A 22854-nucleotide genomic window follows, 5' to 3' on the forward strand; every position below is an offset into this window, starting at 1 on the left:
TCAGAGGTAAAGAATCTGCCTGCCATTGCAGGAGACGTGAGTTCAATCCCTGGGTCAGGAAGATCCCCTGGAGAAGGGAATGGCAACTCCCTCTAGTATTCTTGCCTAGAGAATCCCGTGGGCAGAGGAGCCTGGCAGGCTGCAGACCATGGGGTTGTAAAGAGTCGGATAGGACTTAGCGACTAAACAACAACAATAACATTACAAGAAGCCTCTTTTAATAGCTTACTATCTGGGTTTTCCTCTGAACTGTACTTCTGTTGTTTGACTGGCAGAAGTGGTATGTAGACTTGAGTCTACCACCAGGCTGGGAGTCCTTCATCCTGCTGGGTGACTTCCTTCCCTCACTGGCTACCTTTGATTAGTTCCTGCACTGTTGCTGCCTTTCAGCAATTGTCTTTTGAAATGTCACACCTGAAATTCCGGGAGATCATCTGTGAAACAGAGCAACTATCTGGAGTTGGTTGATGAACATCCTTTGGCATTCCAGACTACTTAGAGATAGCCAATGCTGCTGCTGCTGCTGCTGCTGCTGCTAAGTCGCTTCAGTCGTGTCTGACTCTGTGCGACCCCATAGACGGGGGGCCACTATCTCTGGGATTCTCCAGGCAAGAACACCGGAGTGGGTTGCCATTTCCTTCTCCAGTGCATGAAAGTGAAAAGCAAAAATGAAGTTGCTCAGTCGTGCCTGACTCTTAGCGACCCCATGGACTGCAGCCTACCAGGCTCCTCTGTCCATGGGATTTTCCAGGCAAGAGTACTGGAGTGGGGTGCCATTGCCTTCTCCAAGAAATAGCCAATAAATGAGAGTTATTTTTACTTCCCTCCCTAATAAAAGCCTTCTCACTAGTGGCCTAAGCCATACGGCTTGAATTTTGAGATGCACATCTTATCATTTTTAGATGTTAATGGGGAATAATATTTTTTCAATATCTGGCTGATAAAGGAGGCAGCTTGATACAACAGCTTTCTTAATTTTCTTCCTGAAAGGATAGACTAACTCTATTAATTTTTGTCCAGTTTGACAGAAATCAATGAAACCTACCACTAGAAATTCACATTTCACCCAACAATGAAGAGGCAAATATTAATAAATAAAAGTCTATTCAATTTTGCAAGTGCTTTGCAAGCTCTGTCTTGAAAGAAAAATAAAGATAGGATGGCTTTGATGATTTAAACCTCATTAGGATGTTTCAGTATAGGTTAGTTCATGCTTTTATTATGGAGATTTCAGTTTTCTCTCTGGTGAATAGCTGACATTTTCTCATACCCTTAGCTTTTGTAAAAGACTAAGCGGTTTCATCTTATTGGACATTCCCCTAATATTAGTCTACCTTTTGGCAAATTCTTTGCAAAATACTAGGAGGGAAATGAAAATTTGCTATTTGCCTTATAGGTGTAATATTCCAGTGTGGGAGAGAAAAATGCGTATGATATAAAAATGACTTGTGCCATTATTTGATCAGGCTAGTTTGCCTTTTTTAGGTTTCACATATAAATGATATTATGCAGTATTTGTATTTTTGGTCTGACTTTTTCACTTCACTAATGCCCTGAAGTTTCATCTATGTTGTTTCATCCATGTTGTTGCAAATAAGAAGATACTGTTCTTTATAATGGCTGAATAATATTTCTTTATCTATCTATCTCTCTATTGACCAATCTCACATCTTTATTTCTTCATCGTTTTGGGCATCTACCTTCTTTCTGTATATTGACCATTGCGAACAATACTGCAATAAACACGGGAGTGTAGATACCTATTTGAGACACTGTTTTCATTTCTTTTCGATATACAGGCAGAAGTGGGATTGTTAGAACATGCATTGCCATAAGTTTAGATATAAAAAGATTCTCCACTGATTGTCATTCACCTGGCTAATGTTGCAGAGTAAAAGAGTAAAGCACTTTCTTGATTGGAAGCTGAGTACTTTCAGAACTCTCTCATAAGATAGTCATACACTTGAGAAGTAGAAGTTATGATGAGTGAATGAATGGCAGTACGTAATTCCTGGCTTTCTACTGAAACTGAGTTTGTAAGCTTGTCTAGGTTCTTGGATGTTGGAAGCCCCTTTTTAGTTCCATTCCTTTTCCTAGTCTTGCAAAATGCACTCACGCCTTCGCAAGCAAACTTCACTATGAAGTTTTGTTATTCATTCAGTTTCACTAACTTTGTTTAGCTCTATGAGAAATAAACTGTCTCTGGGGGATTATTCAGGATCTTCTTTCAGCACACAGTACTCAAAGCAGAGTCTGGCCTCCATTGGGCGCACCCCTATTACACTTACTTCGTTTCTACTCTTGGCTCTACTGTCAGTTCCCCATATCTGCATTTCTTGCTTCATTTCGGTTCTTGGAACCATGGTAGAGTGCCTTCTGTTCATCTCTCAGATTAATACAAAAACACGTCTTGAGGTTTTCCCCTCCTACCCAAAGAATCTTTGCTACTGATAAAAGGTAAAAATAACTAATTATGTGAAAGTTTAAATCTTCCTAGAGATAAAGCACCTTGAGCTGGTTCAGGAGCAGGCAGTGTCCAGCAGGGAGCTGGTTAAATCCACTGACAACTCTACATACTGTGAAGCCAGGCTTCCGGATGGGAGTCAAAACCAATTGGTATTTACAGGAATCACATGAAATTATAGATTGAAAAGGAAATCAGAAAACAATTTAAAATTTTCTAGTGGGTAACACTGTTGCTGGCATTCATTGTATATACATGGCTAGGGGTCAGGTGAACTGGTCAGATATTTTTTGTGTGAAAATAATTATTGGGATGTTAAGACACGTTTTGACTTTTGATGATGGGGCTTCTGAGAGGCTAAGGTTATGGATAGTCTTCTTCTTGTTAATCTGCATATTCTGTGATGAGAATGCATTGTTCTTATGACAAGGGAAAGTAACATTGTAAATTACAAAATAAAAGCAGTTGGAAAGTTTAATTGAAAATATAATTTTAGGGGGCTTCCCTGGAGGCTCAGTGGGGAAGAATCCACCTGCCAGTGCAGAAAACACGGGTTTGATCCCTGGTCTGGAAAGATCCCACATGCTCCTGGTCAACTAAGCCTGTGTGCCACCACTGTTGAGCCTGTGGTCGTGAGCCTGAGAGCACCAATTACTGAAGGTAGGGCACCCGAGAGACCCAGCTCCGCAACAAGGAAAGTCACCGCAACGAGAAGCTCACACATTGCAATGAAGAGTAGCCTTCAGACGCTGCAACCAGAGAAAAGCCGGCAAAGCAACAAAGATCCCACACAATCAAAAATAGATAAAAGCTTAAGAAACTATACTATATAATTTTTGGCCAGTTATGGCTCTTATTTTCTACAAACTTTGTATCATTTTTTTAGATTGCGTAAATTGGAGAAAAATTTCTTTTCCTAAAACATTTGTTCATGCTAATACAATTTGTCTTTTCAGGTGGCTTATTATAATGCTTAACAATTAAGGTGTTTCTAACACAAACCTCACAGAAGAGGAATAAAAAATGATTGGAGTAGGAAATAAGGTTCTATAAGTGGCATGAAGCATTAGAGAACTTCCCCGTGAGGCCCTAAAATGTACCAAGGTAACACAAGTTGTTAGGGAATATACATTTGCTAAAAAGCTTTCATTTTGAACTATTCACTTGACCTATTTAATTTTGTCCAACTCTCTCTCTCTTTCTTTCTTTCTTTTTTTTTTTTTTTTTACCAAATTAAATGCCACAAGTAGAGCCTTAATTTTTGTTGACTTCAGATACTAGCAACTCATCTTTAAACTTTTTATTAAAGGAAAAACCAAGCTCTGTTAACTGCTGGTACCTCTTTTAATCAAGGGTCTGGTGGGTTTTGCAGCATCATTTCTCTGGTCACTTTTTAAGGAAGTAATCTCCTTTCCAAGTTTTACTTTCTACTTTCTTCCTCCTCTTCCTCCCCTGCAGTCTCCTCCCCCTCCCCTTTTCTTTCCCCCTCTCCAGGCTCTACGGCTCTATTTCCACCTTTTTCCTCTTCCTCCTTCCCTTCCTCTCATCTTCTCTTTATTAAAAAAAAAAAAGCACACACACATTTATTTATTCAAACAATTAATTTTGTTTTACTTTTTAGTTCCACTCTACGGCATGCAGGAATCTCAGTTTCCCGACCAGAGATCGAAAGTTTATTGGGAGCATGGAGCCTTAATCACTGGATCACCAAGAAAACCCCTCATCTCTTCTCTTTACTTCTCTCTTCTCCTTTCTACCCTTCCTTTCTCTGCCCTCCTCCAGTCTCTTAATCTTTATTCTCTTCTCCTTTCATTAAAAAAGATTAAAAACAAAACAAATGAAAAGAAAGAGGTACTAATTAGAGATTTTTTCCTGTTCCCCAAGAATTAGTGGAAAGACAGATTCAGTGACATCTTAGGGGATATTCTTAACCGTTTAACTCTATCCTAAATTTCATCCCTGTGACAGAGACTGACGAGGAATAGGCTCGACGGAGAACAGGCTTGTTGGTGTGTTTTCTCTTATTTCACCAGGTTAATTGAACCAGGTTAGATAGCATATTAAAAAGCAGAGACATTACTTTGCCAAGAAAGGACCATCTAGTCAAGGCTATGGTTTTTCCAGTGGTCATGTATGGATGTGAGATTTGGACTGTGAAGAAAGCTGAGCACCGAAGAATAGATGCTTTTGAAGTGTGGTGTTGGACAAGACTCTTGAGAGTCCCTTAGACTGCAAGGAGATCCAGCCAGTCCATTCAAGGAGATCAGTCCTGGGTGCTCTTTGGAAGGAATGGTGCTGAAGCTGAAACTCTAATACTTTGGCCACCTCATGTGAGGAGTTGACTCATTGGAAAAGACTCTGATGCTGAGAGGGATTGGGGGCAGGAGGAGAAGGGGACGACAGAGGATGAGATGACTGGATGGCATCACTGACTCGATGGACATGAGTTTGGGTGAACTCCGGGAGTTGGTGTTGGACAGGGAGGCCTGGCGTGATGCAATTCATGGAGTCGCAGAGTCGGACATGACTGAGAGACTGAACTGAACTGAACTGAATTGAACCAGGTTAATTGAACCATTATGTTAAAAAGTCAATACATGGCTCTAACTGTACTTAATCATGTGTTAAGGATGAATGAACTTTGGTGTCCTGTAAGTTAAAATCTTCATGGCTTTATAGTTTACATAAAATAATGAGATAAATGCCAGGGTGACAAGGTTAGTACAGGTTAATTATTATAGGTCAGTCCAGCTCTGATTTATTTATTTAACCCAGAAAGAACCTTAAAACAATTGAATTTGCACTGCAATTTTAACTTTTTGGTTTTATCAGATTTATTTTAGAGAGATAAAAGCCTTGCAAATACAGTTAAAGAATCCTTTGTACCCTTTCACAATCCCATCCCCCTTTCTACCCCCAGATTGATTGCACTAAAGAAGATCTCTCTCATTTCTTTCTCTAATCAAAGACTACCTCAATTATTCTAGACCAGGGCCCTGGGAACTAAGCACCCCCTAAGTGCTTAGGTATAGGGGAAAATAGGGGAGATGAGTCTGCCTCTCTTGATTTTCCCAGAACTACATAGAATGTATAAAAATGTATAAGGAGGAAAATGTTCTTGTGTCTCTCCCATTTTGCCTCATACCCTAACCATTCTGTCACCATTGTAAGTTTACACCTTTTAGGTCATCTATCAGGGTCAGAATTCTTTCCCTTAACTGCTTTGCACACCCCTTAACCTGGCCCTGTCTCATGCCCTTCCCCTATTCCAAAACTCTCCCACTGTGATCTCTTGCACAGCCTCTTTCTGAAATGTTTCCTTCATCCTTTTTCTCCAGACTGGATGCTGGCTCTCCTCCAAGCATACCCTCTGAAGAGAAGGCTGTATTTGCTCTGAGCATCCTAGGCACCTCAGGATGTCATGGAGGGATCGCTGTCTTCGCTTCCCATTGTGTGAAACACACAATATTTTGACCCTGTATGTTTCTGTCTAGCTCTCAGAAGTTGGTTCATCAGAAAATGCTAGTGTTAATGAGGCAGATATTTCAAAGATTGGAAACAGGTGAACAAAGTCCAAAATATAAAAATCTTCCATAAAGCTTTATTTTTTAAACTAAGCATGGTGCTATATGAATGCGTCATGCTGAACATAAATGATGCTTTGGACTCATTTTTCAATATACCTAGGGAAATTATCTTTACAGCAGAATGCATAGTTTGGGATGCTTTGGCATAAAAATGGAAAAATGACATATGAATGGAGTCTAACAAGCATCACCTCTGCTCTTTTTCTATACTTGGGTCTTAAGAAAGCAGCATAGTATTAATAATGCAAAACTCAATGGAAATGTAGATGACATTTTAGAATTTCATCAAGTCTCGTTACTGTGAATGTAATTTCTCAAAGCATATCTACCATCACTTGATTTTTTTCTTTTTTTAAAAAAATTTCGGTGAAATAATGTCAAATGTCAAGTGAAAAGATGAAGACATGGAATAAGTATCCTGAGTTGTGAATCTGAGTTCTGGATCTCTCATATGCTAGTTGGATTTGTCATTCACTTCTGCTGGAATACATGTCCTAACGGATATTCCAATCCTAATAATTCATGACATGACACAACCAGAGTTACTAAACCCCTGTGAGTGAGCCAACTGAGTGTTATATTAGATCAAACTGTGCTTAGTGTATTCACTGCCAGGAATGTTGGTTGTCTTGATGTCTTATGGTCAAGAGAGGTTTCCCTTCAGATTATCAAACCCCTATGTCAACAAACAACTCATATTTCAGAAAATGCCAACCTTATTTTGGCCTTTGTATCTAAAACACCTTAAATATTTTTCCACCTCCCCCAAGACTGTGCTGGGAAATTTTGTGACAGTTATGGGGAGTCTTTGTGGTCCCATCAATGGATGGCAGCAGTTGTTTGTAGGATCAGAATGCTCCCATAGAAAAGAGGACAAGCTTGGAGTCCCCAGGCATGTATTTCAACTCTGCTTTCAGTCTTTTGGGCTTCCCTGGTAGCTCAGCTGGTAAGGAATCTGCCTGCAATGCAGGAGACCCTGGTTTGATTCCTGGGTCAGGAAGATATGCTAGGGGAGGGACAGGCTACCCACTCCTATATTCTTGGGCTTCCCTGGTGGCTCAGCTGGTTAAGAGTCTGCCTGCAATGCGGGAGACCTGGGTTTGATCCCTGAGTTGGGAAGATCCCCTGGAGAAGGGAACAGCTGCCCACCCCAGTATTCTGGCCTGGAGAGTTCCATGGACTGTATAGTCCATAGGGTTGCAAAGAGTTGGACACGACTGAGTGATTTTCACTTCACTTTCAATCTTTTGTCCATGCCACAGAAGTATCCTTGTAACTATTAAGTGAGGGATCTTTAAAGATATTAGATAAAGAACTCCAAAGAAAATTTCCAGATGGAGAAGAAAGTGCTTAAAGGTCTTGCATGGGTCTTTCTTGTAGAAGGAAATGGCAACCCACTCTGGTACTCTTGCCTGGGAAATCCCATGGACAAAGGAGCCTGGCAGGCTATAGTCTATGGGGTTGCAAATAGTCGGAAATGACTGAACGACTGAGTACATGGGACTTTCCTGTAAGACAAATGTAAAAAAACTGACCTGGAGTCATTTTATGTTTTTCCTGAGGTGACCTCCTTGAAGGGTGATGGGACTCCAGTGGAAGAAGCATTTCTATGGAGCAAGTCAGCAGAAACCAACCTGGAGAGTCAAAAGACACTCAGAGGAAAACTGCATCTCCTGAGGCTTAAGCATTGTCAGAGAGTCCACGAAGGTACCCACTAGAGATGGAGTCCACTTTCTCACATGCAGGGAGGCAGCATAGACCGGATCAGCAGCTTGGGAGTCTCTGCGCCCTTCCCCCCTCTCCCTCCCTGCATCTGATAGAGAGGAAACCTAGAGGTGGGCAGGTCAGGGAGGAGGTGAAATAGCAACCAGGAAAAAGACTGAGGTTTCCTTCTGCATTTCCTGCTTGGGGAAGTCATCAGATAAACTGAAATATAATACTTTGAAATGCATTTAATACTACACTTAATCTACTCAACAGTGTTACTTAGCCCAGTCTCCTGGAAATGTGCTCAGAACACTTATATTAGTCTATGGTTGGGCAATATTACCTAACACAAAGCCCATTTTATATATATATATATATATATATATATATATATATATATATACACACACACACACACACACATATATATAAACATTTAAATATATGTTATATATGTTGAAATATATGTTATATATATTTAAATGCTTTTAATTGTGGTAAAATCATATAATATAAAGCACACTATTTTAACCATATTTAACTGTGCACTTCAGTTCAGTGACACTAAGTACATTCACAATGTCTAGGGACTCTCATCATCATCCATCTCCTGAATTTTTCACCATCCTAAACTGAGACCTGGGTGTGATCCCTGGGTTGGGAAGATCCCCTGGAGAAGGAAATGGCAACCCACTCCAGTATCCTCACGTGGGAAATCCCATGAACAGAGGAGCCTGGTGGGTTATGGTCCACGGGGTTGCAAAAGAGTCAGACACAGCTTTGTGAGTACACAGCAAAAAGTGAAACTCCATCCCCGTTAACCACTAACCCCCCGTTCTCCCCCACCCCCCATGATGCTGACATCTACCAATGTACTTCCTGAGTATGAATTTGACTATTCTAGGTATCTCAAGCAGGTGGAATTGAACAGTATTTGTTTGCACATAATATAAAGCTTATTTTATAATAAAATGTTGACTATCTCACATAATTGAATACTGTGTGTACAGAATGATTTTAAGTATACTGGTTGCTTACCTTTGTGATCACAGGCTGACTGGGTGCTGAAGCTTGCTGCAGCCACCCAGCATCATGAGACTGTCCTACTACACATCGCTAGTCTTGAGAAAAGACCAGCATTCAAAAGCTGAAGTACAGGCTTTCACACCATGGTGAGGTTAAAAATCTAAGTCAACCATCCTGAAGGCAAGGACCATTCTGTAAAGTTGCATTTTAAATAGGTCAAAGGTGAGGTCGTTCCACGTCCTCGTGACTCTTAGATGGCACCACTGAAAGCAATTCATCCAGCCACCTGGTGCTGTGTCCGTATGTCTAAGTTAGAGATAAAGGCACTGTCTTCAAGCCAGTTAAGAATGATGACGAAGTGTTTCATTCTTGGTACGAGTTTGAACAATGTCATCTTCTTTTGAACCTTCCTACTTAATTTCAAACTACTTCATAAAATAATAGTCTTGATTAGATTACAGCCTTCTAGGAAGAGGAAGGAATTTAGACTAAAAGGCACGTTGAGATGCTTCACTTCTATTTCGGGGAAAGGGTTTCTTCCCCCTCTTCACAGCCGCCTTGCCTTTTGGTCTCCAGCAACGGCAGGCAGGTTGTATGCCTGTTTTCCGTTCTGTTCTGACAGCCAGCCAGGAGTGGGGGCCGTGGGGTTTCCATTGCTCTTGAAAAGAATGGAGGTGTGGAACACAGCTCATCTCCTATGAGAGCACTTGACAAAACAACGCCTATTTTTAAAATCCATGGATGCTGTACATTTGCGCATAGAATTCTTAAGGGCAAGGGGAAAAGAAATTCTGCTGTGGCAGAGTCTCAGAAGCTGTCGCCTTCTCTTCCACTAGCTGTGGGGTGAGAGCAAACAGTGACAGGAGACAGGCGACTCAAGAGTAGACCTTCAACAGAAGCTAAGATTAGATGCCAGAGACTCAAGTGCCCACTCCTATGCCTCCCCTCTGACCCTGCGTGTGGTGCAGACCACAGTGGCTGAATGAATAAAAGCGTTCCTTTGGAGCCTCGTTCATGTTATTTTCATTTTCTCCACTCTTGCTGAGAGAAAGGGGTAGGTATGTAGCTTTCTTTTGAGGCTGCGTCTCTGCTGGGTGCAGACATAGGAGAAGTCCCTACATCAGGATTTTCAGAGGTTACAGAACCATTGTTCATTCTATTGGGCGAAGAAGACCTCCATGAGCCCTCAGTGGTTATGGAAGGGAATTCTGCACAAGATGATTCAGGGAAAACTCAGCTGGTGTTTCTGCTATTGTCACGCTGTGGTGGGTAGAATTCTGTCACCTTGGGTCAAAATAAAGATGACACACAGGCCCATCTGTATCAGTCTCTGGAATAATAATAGGTGAGTAAACAGAAAAGTCACCAATCAACTTGACTCACTCAGGTCCATTGATTTTCAAATCAGACTTTAAGTATCTCAGTATTACTTACAAACAGACAGCTCAGGACACCAAACAAATGAGGAAATATTGCAACATTTCTAGTGGCAGGAAAGCCTCTGCTTTAGTTCTCAGCAGGGACTAATTTCAGTAGCACAGACTGTCAGGAACTTGGGCAGAGAAGTCTGTCAGCATATGTCAATAGTTTCTGGATGGTTTTAGTCTAGTACTGAAAACTTACTTGCATCAGAAATTTGTTAGAATTGTTAAAAAGCACAATTTGGGTGGTAATACACATGGCAAATTTATCTGTCATTCTTTGTCTTTTTAATTAAAAAAAATTTGTTAATGTGATATGGTATAAAGATGGATAAGTCAAGCAGTACTAGGGGACATTTCATGACAAACAGCTGCCCTTTGTCCTACTCTTTCTCACCCCTGAGTTCCACTCCAGAGACTAAATTATTTGTAAGTCAATTCTGCTTTATTTTCCTTGATTACTTTTTATTTCATTGGAGTAAAATTGCTTTACAATGTTGTGATAATTTCTACTGTATAATGAAGTAAACAAGCTATGAAGTGAAGTGAAGTCGCTTAGCAGTGTCTGGCTCTTTGCAATCCTATGGACTGTAGCCTACCACACTCCTCCGTCCATGGGATTTTCCAGCCAGGAGTACTGGAGTGGGTTGACATTTCCTTCTCCAGAGGATCTTCCCAAACCAGGGATCAAACCCGGGTCTCCCGCATTGTAGGCAGACGCTTTACTGTCTGAGCCACCAGGAAAGTCAATAAGCTATATGCATACATATATCCCCTCTCTCTTGGGCCTCCCTCCCACCTCCCCCAGTCTCACCCATCTAGGTCATCACAGAGCACCGAGCTGAGCTTCCTGTGCTATATAGCAGATTCCCACTAGCTACTTTTTTTGCTTGTTTTTTACACGAGATCAATCATATCTCACAATTTGTCCTTCCTTCCCCTTCCCCAGGGTCCACAGGCCCATTCTTTATGTCTGTGTCTCTGTTCCTGTTTTGCAAATAGGTTCATTTGTACCATTTTTCTAGGTTCTACATATATGCATTAATATATGGTATTTGTTTTTCTCTTTCTGACTTACTTCACTCTGTATAACAGACTCTAAATTCACTCACATCTCAACAAATGAACCAATTGTGCTCCTTTTTATGGCTGAGTAGTATTCCATTGTTCATGGGATTCTTTGGCCACCTGATACACACAGCCGACTCATTGGAAAAGCTCTTGATGCTGGCAAAGATTGAAGGCAGAAGGAGAAGAGAGTGGCAGAGGATGAAGTGGTTGGATAGCATCACCAATTCAATGGACATGAACTTGGGCATACTCCAGGAGACAGTGAGGAACGGGAGACTTGGCATTCTGCAGTCCATGGGATCATAAAGAGTCGGACATGACTTAGTGACTGAACAACAATAATGATATTCCATTGTATACAGATACCATGGCTTCTTTATCCATTCATCTTTTGATGGACATCTGGGTTGTTTTCATGTCCTGGCTACTGCAAATAGTGCTGCAATGAACACATCAGAGTATATGTGTCTTTTTGAGTTATGATTTTCTCAGGGTATATGCCCAGTTTCTGGGTTTCTAAAGAAAGTATATATGCTTGCTATTCCCTTGTTTATCAACGTTAGACAGTGTCTACCATCTTCCTATCATAGAAGATAAAAATATTGGATGTTCATTTTTTTAAAAAAAATTTTTATTTTTACTTTATTTTACTTTACAATACTGTATTGGTGTTGACATACATTGACATGAATCCACCACGGGTGTACATGAGTTCCCAAACATGAACCCCCCTCCTACCTCCCACCCCATACCATCTCCCTGGATCATCCCTGTGCACCAGCCCCAAGCATCCTGTATCCTGCATCGAACCTAGACTGGCGATTCGTTTCTTACATGATAGTATACATGTTTCAAGGACAGTCCTCAGCTGACCACCATCTCTGGGAGCCAGGAAGGCAAAGGGCCCAGAGACCTCCCTTTCTATTCCCTTAACTAGTGCTTCAGTAAGGCTCTGCTTTCTCACTGTTTTCTCTTGGTCTGAAGCCCATTCTGATTCAGTATCTTCCCATAATAATTTTACATCTCCTGTCAGGCACAGGGAAGGCAGTAATGGTGGGAGGAGGTGCTGGGGAGGTGGTGGGCAGTACTGAGTTCTCCTTACATAGACTCTCCACTAATTCATATACTCTGAGCCTCTCGTTTTACCCTCACCCTCTATATAGCTGATGCCTCCAATGCCTGAGCCTGTCCTAGGTTCTGAAGCTCAAACTGATTTCCTTGTCATCAGCTTCTTCCTCTGCAGTCTCTTAGAAATCTGCTTTTATACATCTACCAGGCCCAACATCACTCTGAGTCTCATAATATGTTGCCCTCTTTCCCTGTCTTTTCTCCTTTAGTTTCTATTTGTCTGTGTAGGTTTTAAACCTTCTTTTTGTAGTTTTTCTTTTTAATGTTAGGGGCTTGGGAAAACAACAGTGATAAAAGGCATTTTTAATTGCCCACATTTTGCCTCCTTCTTATCTAAGATTGCTTTTACCATGGAATTATGCTGGGCTGAGATTCAGTTCTGCCCTGTAACTTACTATCTGTTCTATCGCTTCACGTTTCGATCTTTAATATAGAGACAATAATGCTTGCTTCATTGAATTTATGGAAGCCCCACTTGAAATCATATCTGGAACAATGCCTATCTGGACCATGATAGTACAGATATGAAGAAGTACTTTTGATTAGTTCTTCACTGTTTGTTCCTACCCAGAAGTCTCTTACACAACCAGTCGAGGCCCAGGGACTACAACTACAGTCCCACCATATGCATTTGGTGGACAATTTTTACCCTGATTCAGACACTGTCCTTGCACTGCGATTCTAGAGGTGAACAAAACAAAGCCCCTTGCTTCCACAGATTACATTTCAGGGAAAGTTGAAGATAAACAAATATGTAGGAAAACATGTCAGATGGTAGCAAATGCTGTGGATAAAAGTAAATTAAGGCCAGTGTGTAGAAGGAAGCTGCTATTTAGAAAGGACGGCCAGGTAGGATCCCATTGAGAAGGTGACCTTGAAGCTGAAACTTGGATTAAAGGTGTAGGAAATAAGCAGGCCATGCAGACCTCTGTGAGAACCTTCTAAGCAGAGCAGGTAAGACATATAAAACCTAAGGTGGGAGCATGATTGCCAAGTTTAAAGACTAGCAAAGTGGCAATGTGGTCCAAGTTGAAAGAGATGAGTTCATACGTGGTGGGACCTTAAATGCCTTTGATAAGACTTTAGTTTTTGCCTGAGTAGACTCATGAGCCATTGGAGGGCTTTGAGCAGAGGAGTACCGTTATCTCTTATGGATGGAAGGACCTAATTTCACTGTAATGTGTTACCTCTGATAAGTAAATGATGGCATAATGCTGGCAGCATCATATCTATTGGGTGTCCAGCTGCTCATGTCTGCATTAGCTGTGCCTCAGTTTTCCAAGTTCAGGCTTTGTACACTGTCGATTTTTCCAGCCTCGGCTAGGACCAGCTTCTCGTTCTTTTCTATGGCCAAGACTTCAGACATCATTAACAAATCTTACTTGACCAGTTTCAAGTCATCTTCCAATGTTTGCCTAAACTTCTAGCTCATGATTTGTCTGAGGGTATTAAGACGTTCCAGTCTAATTCTTCTCCTGTCTCTTGTTGGATGTAATGTTTCTGCCCACAGACTCTCAAACTTAAGGAAACCTGTTATTTGATCATGCTTTGTCTGGCAAGTCACATTAAACAAAGCACTAAGACAAGGTTGTGCATTGGAATGGAACTGAGTGCTCTCGGTTCAAGCAGTCTCTCAAAACAGTGTGTTGTTACCTGAAATGGTTCTGTTAATACAAAGACCATATGGGTCCTTGGAAACACCACTTGGCTGCTTACCATAGAAAAGCAGATGTGTTTGGTGAGATGCTGCCTATTCTATCTTGTGTTACACATCATTAATCTTCTCAGTGTTAAAATCAGTATGGGCCATCAGGCATTTGTTGCAGCCAAGGCTTTTATGAACAGAGGAGTTCTATGGAGGGGTAGGATGGCAAAGGTATTGTGACAATTTCCCTTTGGAAAAGCAATGCCATGCTTTACACAGGCACCATTCATGGGAGTGGGCTCTTGTTTACAGTTTGCAAACCATTCCATTTTCTTGGGTTCCTTGTTGGTCATTCCTCTACCTCAAGTTTAATATTATGAATAATAATGTCATTTAATTATCCTTACTTTTTTTTGCTGAAGTCAGTGCTCCTGGTGGAGGAATTCAGGATCAGTCATGATAGATACTTCAAGACACAGGCAGGAAGTCATTTTTTTTTTCCCTTAGTCTTATTCATAACCAAAAAATACTTGAAAAAGATTCATACACAGTACCTATAGGATAATAATTTAGGGTGTAGATAATCCCTGGAATCTGGACTTTAGACCCATATATCAGTGTCTCAATTGAGACTACATTAATATCTGGACACATAAAGCTGAACAAGATATGGTACTCATTCTCAGGAAGCTTACCCTCTGAAGGTGGGGACTGAGCAGTAAATAGGTGGGAGGTGAGCCAAGGTCTTTATCAGAGATCTGTGTCCTCTCGAATGGGTTCTTGGCCGGATGCTTCATTGCCCAGTGCACATTACACTGATCATATGGCGTGTCCTCATCAATGGGAGGTGATTGGATGGGATGTATGTTGCTTCTTGCGGTGTGGTTTCTCAACTGTCTCTCTTCCTTTGTCTCCTGTCTGTTTCATAGTTCTAGAGAAACTCTGGAAACTGCATATTTCCAATGGCAGAGTCTTCCTTTGTCTGAATCATAAAGGACTATTTGGAGCATAGATCTCCCATTTCTCACTTAACAGGACACTAACACTGATATTTTAAAATTTTCTTCTAGTAGCAGGAAGAGGTATGCTAAACAATCCCATTGGCAGTTTGGGAACATGGACAAACAGGGAGACTGAACAAATACAAGGGATGGACTCAGGCTTGGAAGATTTGGAAAGATTTCTAAGATGGCAATGGTGTTGAGTGGTGTTGAGTCAGCAGTCTGCCTTAAGGGTCTGGAATTAAGAATTACTCTGGGATAGAGGTGAAGGCTTGGGAGGTCTTCAGGGCTTTCAGCTTCTTGTTTCCTGAGTGGAATAAGGGCTTTTCAGCAATATGCATATCATTTTGTTTGGTAGATATTTTGTCCCTAAATCGTGAGTCCTTGGAATTTCAGAGTCACTTGGCAGTTTAAAATTAAGCACAGTTAAAATTCTTTTAGGTGAAACATCAGATGCAATAAATTGTAGTTAATGCTCATCGTAATGAAAGTTTTAAGCCTATGTAGCTGACAGAATTTTTATTGCTTTAAATGCCATCTATATGCTGATGACTGGTACATTTATATTTCCAGCCCTGACCTCTCCATTGAATTCAGAACTCCTCCATCCAGTTGTCTGCCTCTTTATCATTTCCATTTGAATGCCTATTAGGCATTTTGAATGTACAATGGCCAGACAGAAGATTTTGTCACAATGGCCAGACAGAAGATTTTGCCACCCACCAAAATATTTATTCCCCATCTCAGGAAAACCACATGAACATCTATCTGGTTACTCAATCACAAATCTGTGGTCATTCTTTAAGCCCGCTCCTTATTTTTTCATGCATTCAATCTCTCAGCAAGAACTCTAAGCTCAATTTCCAAAGTAAATCCCCCTTCTGTCCATTACTTCCCTTTCAATTGTATGACCTTTTTCAGGCTACCATTGTCACTTTCCTGGACTATCACAAACTCTTACCAGTCTCTCTCCCTGAATCCTTTGTTCTCTTCAACCCTTCATTTCCACACTGTAGCAGCACAGCCTTTTACAGATTAAGGTAGATCACTTCACTTTCCCTTTGAATACCCTGGTCTACTCGTGTGTCTTATGTCTCCTTCATTGTGCTCTCTTTGCGACCCCCTGGACTGCAACCCGCCAGGCTCCTCTGTCCATGGGGATTCTCCAGGCAAGAATACTGGAGTAGGTTGCCATTTTCTACCCAGAGGATCTTCCCAATCCAGAGATCCAACCATCTCCTGTTTATCTTGCATCGGTAAGTGGGTTCTCTACTATGGTGCCACCTGGCAAGCCCTGATCTACAAGGCCCTGCATCTTTGGGCTCCATCTTTTGCTTGTGTGTGCTAAGTTGTTTCAGTTGTGTGTGACTCTTTGTGACCTCATGGACAGTAGCCTGCCAGGCTCCTTGGTGCATAGGATTCTCCAGGCAAGAATACTGGAGTGAGTTGCTATGCCCTCCTCCAGTGTCAAACCCGTGTCTCTTATTGTCTCCTGTGTTGGTTTCCCAGGTGGTGGTAGTGGTAAAGAAACTGCCTGCCAATGCAGGAGATGAAAGAGATGAGGGTTTGATCCCTGGCTTAGGAAGATCCCCTGGAGGAGGGCCTGCAACCTACCCCAGTATTCTTGTCTGGAGAATCCCATGGACAGAGGAGCCTAGCAGGCTACAGTCCAAAGGGTTGCACAGAGTTGAACACAGTTGAAGCGACTTTAGCACACCACCTGGGAAGCCATTTGCTCACTAGTATCCAGTTACACTCACCTGCTCAGTTTCTTAATACACTAAGACCCTCACCACCTTTTGCCTTTGTACTTCTCTCTGAAATGCTTCCTCTCCAGATCTTTCCACCCTGACTCCTCTGTTCAGGTCTCAGCTCAGGAGTCCTCTCTGTCTCATTGGTGACACCTTCATTACCACCTATTTAGAAGAGCCCTCCCCTTTCAGACACGGTCTGATCTGATACCTCAATGACTTTTATGACTGTCTATTTGAATGATCTTGTTCTTGTTTGATTTCCTTACTTGAGTTTGATTTGTATCACTCAGGGCTTCTCAGTCTCAGCAGTATTAACATGGTGGGGCAGATGATTCTTTATTGGGGAGGGAGCTTCTCCTGTGCATTATAGGATGTTTAGTGGTATTCACCCCTTAGATGCCATCAGCAATCTTCCCATCCCCCACTCCAGTTATGACATCCAAAAATAGTCTCCAATCATTGCCAAATGTCCCCTGGGAAAATTCCACTCTCCTTTTCTGTTGAGAACTTGTCCAGTTCAGTTCAGTTCAGTTGCTCAGTCATGTCCAATTCCTTGTGATCCCATGGACTGCAGCATACCAGGCCTCCCTGTCCATCACCAGCTCCTGGAGTTCACCCAAACTCATGTCCATTGAGTCGGTGATGCCATCCAGCCATCTCATCCTCTGTCGTCCCCTTCTCCTCCTGCCTTCAATCTTTCCCAGCATCAGGGTCTTTTCAAATGAGTCAGCTCTTCATATCAGGTGGCCAAAGTATTGGAGTTTCAGCTTCAACATCATTCTTTTCAATGAACACTCAGGACTGATCTCCTTTAGGATGGACTGGCTGGATCTCCTTGCAGTTGGATCTCTCAAACGTTTGCAACCAACATTAAAACCAGCTTTCCAGTGAAGCCAGTTTTTCTTGAGATGCTGGGAGGGGTCCTATAGCGTGTCCGCTTGAGGTGCGTGTGACATTTCCAAAAGGAAGACGCTTTCGCTGTCATTGGTTAAGACCAAAGTTCTCCTCACACTAGCCCGTGTGCTCAGTTGCTCAGCTATATCTGACTGTTTCCGGATCCCATGGACGGCAGCCCTCCAGGCTCATCTGCCTGTGGAATTTCTCAGACAACAATACTGGAGTGGGTTGCTGTTTCCTACTCCAGGGGATCTTCCTGAGCCAGGGATCGAACCCACATCTCTTGCAGGCTTCCTGCATTGGCAGGTGGATTCTTTACCCTTAGCACCACCAAATTTTTCTTCACTCCCCCACTGGGTGGGTTGTGTTAAATTGACCATAGGTATGTTTGAGATTTAGGCAAATTGGTTTAGTTGAACTTAGAGGGATGTCTGAATGTGGTTCACAGCCACTTTCTTGAACAGCCAAGTTATTTCTAGTTGTCCTGATGAGGAGAGGCCCTTTACCTGTAGTGGTTCCCCAGTCCATTGCTCTGGTTCACCTGACACGTGAAAGTCAAGGCCAGATGTCACATCCTGATATAAACGTGTCCCGTGGCACCTAGTATGTGGATTGACATGTGTGAAGAGAGAGGCGTATGGAAAATTCTACTAGTTACTAAAAATAAAAAATGAACAAAGGAAGATTTGTTTATGCTTTCAAAATGAGAATTATCTCCTGTCAAGAAGATGGCTAGTGCTGTATCATATATTTTCTTCTTCCATGGAAATCACACAACATAAAAATTTTCAGAATTTTTTTGCTATTCATAGGGCACGCTCTGCAGCAGAATTATCTCTAGCAGCTCAAATATAAAAGAAATTCAATAAAGGCTTTCCCAAATTGACAAAAATACTAAAAATGTCACTCTCAATAACAAATACTGAAGCTGAACTAAACTTTGGTTAAAATATCAATAACAAAAACAATTTGCATCAATCACACTTGAGGAAAGACTAGATATTCTTCCTATTTTGTTTGAAGAGAAAGATATTCAAGAATCTTCATGTGAGAAATGATCAAAGACCATGCAGTCAAAAAATGTAGGGAAAAAATACTATGGGTAAGTATTAGGAAGGTAGTTAATTAAAATGTTACACTTTTTCAAAATTGTTATGTAGTTTTGCATATTTGTGTTATGTGTGTGTGTGTGTGTGTGTGTGTGTGTGCGCGCTCAGTTGTGTCCAACTTTTTGTGAACCCATGAACTGTAGCCCACCAGGACGGCTCTGCCCAGGGATTCTCCAGGCAAGAATACTGGAGTGGATTGCAATTTCCTCCTCCAAGCATTGAAGCTGCGTCTCTAGTGTCTCTTTGTGTTATTTGCCAGGATTTAAAAGTTATTTGTTCATTTTTGTTTGTTTTTTAAATTGGCATTCACCTTTGTACCTAATTTTATTTTAATAATTTTTGATATTCTTATTTAAGGTGGTCTCCCCAAAATTACATATGCTAGCTGCTGCTGCTAAGTCACTTCAGTCATGTCCGACTCTGTGCGACCCCATAGATGGCAGTCCACCAGGCTCCCTCATCCCTGGGATTCTCCAGGCAAGAACACTGGAGTAGGTCGCCATTTCCTTCTCCAATGCATGAAAGTGAAAAGTGAAAGTGAAGTCACTCAGTCGTGTCTGACCCTCAGCGACCCCATGGACTTCAAGGCTCATGCAAACTGGAAGCCTCCAGAAAGCAGATAACTTGGGTATAGGTAATCTACATTACTTTGTTTTGTTTACTAAGGTCTTCCTAGGGCTTGGTGGATACACTGCTCACAGCACACTCTCAGAACACAAATGCCTGATTGCTGTTAGACATTTTGTGCTGGAAACATTGAGCCTCTCCCAGAAACCTGGAAGCTTCCTGGAGGGCACGCAGACTAGATTGCCTACATCTTCAGTCGAAAGGGTGAAGGCTGGCAACTTTCAGGAGGTTGGTCATATTGATGTAAATAATCAATAAAATGATCAATAATAGGATTGAGAAAGAGCTTTATTTGAGCATAACTGAGGACTATAGCTTCAGAGATGCAGATTCAAAAAACATCTGAATTGTGTTCCACTGGACTACAAAATGCATGCATGCTCAGTCATGTCTGATTCTTTGTGATCCCGTGGACTGTAGCCCACCAGTCTCCTCTGTCCATGGGATTTTCCAAGGAAGAATACTGGAGTGGGTTGCCTTTTCCTACTAGGGGGAGTCTTCCTGACTCAGGGATTGAACCCGTGTCTCCTGCATTGGCAGGAGGATTCCTTACCACTTTGTCACCTAGGAAGCTCAGACTACAAGATGGGGCAGGCTAAAATAGGCAAAAAACTGCCAGGTTGCATAAGTTATTTGCATGGATTAGGATTGAAGTTGACAAGAGGTAAGGGTGCTTGTTAAGTAAGGGTTGTTTGGGTGCAAAATTTTTGCATGATTACAAGGGGAGACACCTTGAGACCATAAAGTTATGGCCAGCAGCTCCTAACAGATGTTGCTTTGAGAATGACTGGTGGTGCCCTTGAGTTAGAAAATTGAAGTTCTCAGTGATACAGGAAAAGGGCCTGAAACCACATCCACAACACCTACATGGCTTTATTTTAAATATCTGAACCACAGTTACTCCATTTTGATTTTAAGATGCATTCTTTTCTTTAGTGAAAGTTTAAAACAGATGTACGATGCATGCTTGACACAAGATAAGCTGTTCTAGCTAGCACAACATTCAGGCCAAATCATGTATAAGACAAAATGACTTTTCCATATCTCAGTATGTGAAAATTTCTTTCATTTGTCAAAAGTACATCCTGGGAACCCCAGCTCTGCATTTGTCTTCCTCTTCCTTTTCCTCCTCTTCATTCCCATCCCCCCTCAAATACAAAGCTTTCAAAATATAAGATTTCCTAATTTATATTTTTGTGAGCTGTAGATTGTTTTATCATATTCAACTGAAATCTCACTGCCTCCAAAACAAACAAAAACCAATCTTGGGTGAGTTATATAGTACATAGCCCCTCTAAGCCATGGGTTCCTCATTGGTAAAATATGGACTTAAAAGTATCTATTATATGGGATTCTTTGTGCTGGGTATTTCTTGTGGCAGACTGGTTTCTCTAGTATGGCATGCTGGCTTAGTTGTCCCATGGTATGTGGGATCTTAGTTCACCAACCAGGTATTGAACCCATGTCCCCTGCATTGGAAGGTGGATTCTTAACCACTGGACCACCAGGGAAATCCCTGTATGGGATTCTTGAGGGAATTAAATGGGATAAAGTATGTGAAAACCCCAGTACAGTGGCTGGTATATAGTAAGTGATAATAAAAATCTTAGCTACTATTATTTTGACCTTATTCATGGACCATTTGTGTCTGTAAAGTCATAGTTATTGATACTATTGATGCAAAGTGGGTTTTTTACATTTTCACAGGCTCATCAAAGGCCTAATATAGAGTTAGTTACAGTGGTGAGGGATCCATGTTCAAGTTCCACAGACATGGAGGAACACAATCACGTGCTTCCATCGGAAGTTTTCAAACTAGACGAGCCTTTCAGCATGTGTCTTCCGAAGCAGGCATCCTGACAGGAGAGTCTTCAGGATTTTCAAAAGTAATGCTTAAAACTCTGCAGTAGCCAGAATTTCATGGCATATATATTGAAATAAATTGTAGTGCTTGAAAATAGATTTAACATACTGTCTAGATTTCTTTTCACTTGGACTCCATTTCTTTAGAATATATTGCATTGGGCAACAACAGGCATGGAGACAATGAGATTCTTTCAAAAACAATTGCTTATTGAGTCCAAAGCCACAGGGCACAATCCTCAAATTCCTATAACATAGAATGACAGAACCTACATGAGGATGGAAACACTAAAATCAAACTTTGGTGTTTCCTGGTATTGAAAGCCAACTTTCCCTCCAGTTTCCTTTCTGGTTGAAAGGCTTGAGAATTGACCTTTAAAATTACAGCCTACAATTTAAATTAGATCAACATGACCATGGAAACAAAGTAATGGAAACTCAGTGATTTGTTAGAAATTAGGCAGCTAAAGCTTTGATGTTACAACTTTGATTTTTTTTTTAGAGCAAAGTATTGAATGTCAAACAATGTATCATTCCAGAATGTCAGGTTTTTACCTTTTTCTTGGTGGAAATTTGAGTCTTCTGACTCTAACATGGAAAGACTATATGGCAGAAAATTGACCTTTCTGAATTTTGCTTTTGAGTTAAATTAAATAGAATTTCACCTTGCACTACTGCTGAGGCCCTGAAGCAAGGAGATATTTTACAATTTAATATGAAATTTATCGAATAACCCCACAAGCATTTATTGTACACCTAGGTAATGCCTGCTATTGTGACAAATGCTAGGCATTGAATTTTAAAAACCTGCTCATCCTTTAAGGAGCTTACCATCTAAAACAGGCTGGAGTGCACCTGTAGGTGTTTGTGGTGCTGTAAGTTGGAATGACAGTATCACTGGGTGTAAATGATGGAGTGGTGAGAAAAGACATGGAAGGGAGATGTTTAAGAAGATGCTTGGGACTCGCCTGTCAGTCCAGTGGTTAAGACTCCATGCTTTCAATGCAGGGGGCACAGGTTTGAACCCTGCTTAAGTAGCTAAGAACCCATATGACACTTGATGCCGTGAAAAAAGAGCAAGCTTTTTGACAGAGGATTTGGTGTTTTTCAGGTGTCTGGGAATGAGAAGCAGAAAGGCAGGGTTTCGGTGAAGCAAGAGTTAAGAGGTGAAGCAAGATTTTTGCTATCTGTTATTCAGCCTAGTTCCATAAACACTGAGAAGACACTGGTAGGTTTTTCAAATCCCAGAAACACACAATGATATTTGCAATAAAGAAAGATATTGTGGCTGAGGGGTGAAAGCAAGAAAGTGTAGTAAATACAAACCAAGTTAGAATGTTTCAGCTCCAACTATCTATAGACTCAGGACTTGTCCAAGCATTTATCATCTGAGAACAAGAACGCATAAGACAGGGGTGAAAAATAAACTTTAAATAAAAATTAAAACTGAGTGATTATTTATATTTCAAAGATATCACTCCCTTGATCTTTTTAATTCAGAAATTACTTTCCAGTAGCTAAAAGAGAAGGCGATGGCACCCCACTCCAGTACTC

The sequence above is a fragment of the Capra hircus genome, chromosome 20 (assembly GCF_001704415.2).
Source record: "Capra hircus breed San Clemente chromosome 20, ASM170441v1, whole genome shotgun sequence".
Classification (NCBI taxonomy): domain Eukaryota; kingdom Metazoa; phylum Chordata; class Mammalia; order Artiodactyla; family Bovidae; genus Capra; species Capra hircus.